This window comes from Ovis aries, chromosome 5 (assembly GCF_016772045.2).
Source record: "Ovis aries strain OAR_USU_Benz2616 breed Rambouillet chromosome 5, ARS-UI_Ramb_v3.0, whole genome shotgun sequence".
Taxonomy (NCBI): Eukaryota; Metazoa; Chordata; class Mammalia; order Artiodactyla; family Bovidae; genus Ovis; species Ovis aries.
The window spans coordinates 29,857,383-29,861,577 of NC_056058.1; the positions used below are offsets into that span (position 1 = coordinate 29,857,383).

The 4,195-nt window shown below is 40.9% G+C and overlaps 1 pseudogene; it reads right to left on the reverse strand.

Moving 5' to 3' along the window:
* Positions 1 to 504: 504 nt before the first annotated feature.
* Positions 505 to 3,786, reverse strand: LOC101112977 (PRELI domain containing protein 3B-like; annotated as a pseudogene).
* Positions 3,787 to 4,195: the final 409 nt, after the last annotated feature.

The window sequence follows — 4,195 nt, forward strand, 5'->3', positions numbered from 1 at the left end:
GGTAATAATAATTTGCAGAGCAAATTATTTTATGCAGTTAATGTCTTTTTAAAATGATACAGTTTCTCCTTTAAAAGTGAGTTCCCTCATGTAAGCTCTCCAAGATTACTGAAACAGGGCTGTTGAGCATACAGAGAGGAGGCTCTGTTTGCTTCTGAGGTTGGTCCAAAGCCAGCTAGAATTCCAATGAATGAAAAGCTTTAAAATTCTACCTTAAGAAGGTTTCACCAGCCAACACCAATTTCCAAACATACTTTTCAAAAATTGTCAAAATTGTGCATGTATTGAATCCTCAAAATCAGTCATTTCTGACAATATGAATTTCAGCTGATCCCTTTTATTTAGAAACCTGCGGCTTTTTGGTTTGATCAAGTCACATAGCTTTTCTTTAGCTTATTAAAAAGAATTCTACCTAAAATAGAGCTGTATTTTTTAAATACCAAATAAATATACTACCAGCTTGTAGAGACTTGGGGAACTGGGTGCCGTGTATCAACTTCCATTATCATTTCTTCACAAATGCTGCTGTTGCCATTGGTGTCTGTATGCTTCCTCTTGCCAAAGCAGTCAGTTCCTCAATTTCAGCATTTAATTTATGTATTACACACTCTATTGATTCTGGCCTTTATTCAGTTCAGTTCAGTCTCTCAGTTGTATATGACTCTTTGTGACCCCATGGACTACAGCACACCAGGCCTCCCAGTCCATCACCAACTCCTGGAGTTGACTCAAACTCACGTTCATTGAGTCGATGATATCATCCAATCATCTCATCCTCTGCTATTCCCTTCTCCTCCTGCCTTCAATCTTTCCCAGCATCAGGGTCTTTTCAGATGAGTCAGTTCTTCCCATCAGGTGGCCAAAGTACTGGAGTTTCAGCTTCAGCATCAATCCTTCCAGTGAATATTCAGGACTGATTTCCTTGAGGATGGACTGGTTGGATCTCCTTGCAGTCCAAGGGACTCTCAAGAATCTTCTGCAACACTACAGTTCAAAAGCATCAATTCTTCAGCACTCAGCTTTCTTTATAGTCCAATTCTCACATCCATACATGACTACTGGAAAAACCATAGCTTTGACTAGATGGACCTTTGTTGGCAAAGTAATATCTCTGCTTTTTAATATGCTGTCTAGGTGGGTCATAGCTTTTCTTCCAAGGAGCAAGCGTCTTTTAATATCATGGCTGCAGTCAACATCTGCAGTGATTCTGGAGCACAGAAAAATGTTTCTTACTGTTTCCCCATCTATTTCCCATGAAGTGATGGGACCAGACACCATGATCTTAGTTTTCTGAATGTTGAGTTGTAAGCCAACTTTTTCACTCTCCTCTTTCACTTTCATCAAGAGGCTCTTTAGTTCTTCACTTTCTACCATAAGGGTGGTGTCATTTGCATATCTGAGGTTATTGATATTTCTCCCGGCAATCTTGATTCGATTCCATCCTGTGCTTCCTCCAGCCCAGTGTTTCTCATGATGTACTCTGCATATAAGTTAAATAAGCATGGTGACAGTATACAGCATTGACATACTCCTTTGGAACCAGACTGTTGTTCCATGTCTAGTTCTAGCTGTTGCTTCTTGACCTGCATACAGATTTCTACAGAGGCAGGTCAGGTGGTCTGATATTCCCATCTCTCTAAGAATTTTCCAGAGTTTGTTGTGATCCACATGGTCAAAAGCTTTGGCATAGTCAATAAAGCAGAAGTAGATGTTTTTCTGGAACTCTCTTGTTTTTTTGATGATTCAATGGATATTGGCAATTTGTTCTCTGGTTCCTCTGCCTTTTCTAAATCCAGCTTGAACATCTGGAAGTTCAAGGTTCATGTACTGTTGAAGCCTGACTTGGAGAATTTTAAGCATTACTTTGCTAGCGTGTGAGATGAGTGCAATTGTGTAGTAGTTTGAACATTCTTTGGCATTGCCTTCCTTTGGGATTGGAATGAAAACTGACCTTTTCCAGTCCTGTGGCCACTGCTGAGTTTTCTAAAGTTGTTGTCATATTGAGTGCATCTTTCCCAGCATCATCTTTTAGGATTTGAAATAGCTCAACTGAAATTCCATCACTTCCACTTTTGTTCATAGTGATGCTTCCTAATGCCCACTTGACTTCTCATTCCAGGATGTGTGGCTCTAGGTGAGTGATCACACCATCTTGATTTTCTGGGTTATGAAGATCATTTTTTGTATAGCTCTTCTGTGTATTCTTGCCACCCCTTCTTAATATCTTTTTTATCTTTGTTAGCATTTGATGATATCGTACTTGCCATCAGCCCTCCAAGGTAACTGCTGAGATTGACTTCTTTCATGGTACTTATGGCTTCTTGAGTCAAATAGTTTTTTCTGGGTCTTGAGGATGTGGTTTATATATATCTCTTATCTATGGAAACCATATTTGTAAATGAAATATTTGTAGATTTAAGTTCCATTAGGGATCCACAGTGGATCCCTAATAAACTGTGGAAAAAAATAAACTGTGGAAAATTCTGAAAGAGACGGGAATACCAGACCACCTGACCTGCCTCTTGAGAAACCTATATGCAGGTCAGGAAGCAACAGTTAGAACTGGACATGGAATAACAGACTGGTTCCAAATAGGAAAAGGACTACGTCAAGGCTGTGTATTGTCACCCTGCTTATTGAACTTCTATGCAGAGTACATCATGAGAAACGCTGGGCTGGAAGAAGCACAAGCTGGAATCAAGATTGCCGGGAGAAATATCAATCACCTCAGATATGCAGATGACACCACCCTTATGGCACAAAGTGAAGAGGAACTAAAAAGCCTCTTGATGAAAGTTAAAGTGGAGAGTGAAAAAGTTGGCTTAAAGCTCAGCATTCAGAAAATGAAGATCATGGCATCTGGTCCCATTACTTCATGGCAAATAGATGGGGAAACAGTGGAAACAATGTCAGACTTTTTTTTTTTTTTTTTTTTTGCTCCAAAATCACTGCAGATGGTGACTGCAGCCATGAAATTAAAAGACTCTTACTCCTTAGAAGAAAAGTTATGACCAACCTAGATAGCATATTCAAAAGCAGAGACATTACTTTGTCAACAAAGGTCCATCTAGTTAATGCTATGGTTTTTCCTGTGGTCATGTATGGATGTGAGAGTTGGACTGTGAAGAAGGCTGAGCACTGAAGAATTGATGCTTTTGAACTGCGGTGTTAGAGAAGACTCTTGAGAGTCCCTTGGACTGCAAGGAGATCCAATCAGTCCATTCTGAAGGAGATTAGCCCTGGGATTTCTTTGGAAGGAATGATGCTAAAGCTGAAACTCCAGTCCTTTGGCCACCTCATGCAAAGAGTTGACTCATTGGAAAAGACTCTGATGCTGGGAGGGATTGTGGGCAGGAGGAGAAGGGGACGACAGAGGATGAGATGGCTGGATGGCATCACTGACTTGATGGACGTGAGTCTGAGTGAACTCTGGGAGTTGGTGATGGACAGGGAGGCCTGGCGTGCTGCGATTCATGGGGTCGCAAATTGTCGGACACGACTGAGCGACTGAACTTAATTGACCTGAACTGAGGGATCCACTACAGAATATTCTTGCATATATGTATTGGTTCTTGCTGCACCAATAATATATTTTACAATGGAAGGCAGTCCCCAGTTTGTGCTAAGTCTATGGTTGTGCAACCTTCCAGAGGAGTATATGTGTCTGTCTAGTACATCAACTCCAACCACACTCAGATTCATAGGGTTTGGGTATTTCTGAATTGTAGCCGTTGTGGCAATTTCCCATGGGTGGTCAAAGATGTGCTCTGAAGTCCAGATCTTCATGGTGCTGGTGGCCAGTAGTTTCTGGGGGCTGCTAGGTCACAAATGAGGCAAAGAGGCCACTCTTGCCCCTGCCCCGCCCCTCAGCCACCCTGCCAGCTGCCCAGTGTATATCTTCTTTTTCTAAGAGAAATGTCTGTTTAGATCTTGTGCCCATTTGGGGGTTGGGTTATTTGGCTTTTAGATCTTGAGCTGCATGAACAGTTCATAAATTTTGGAGATTAATCTCTTGTTGGTTACATCATTTGCAAATATTTTCTCCCATTCTTTGTGTTGTTTTTCTGTTCTGTTTATGGTTTCCTTTACTGGGCAAAGGCCTTTAAGCTTAATTAGGTCCCATTTATTTTTGTTTTTATTTTCATTATTCTAGGAGTTGGATGCAAAAAGATACTGCTGTGATGTACATCAAAGG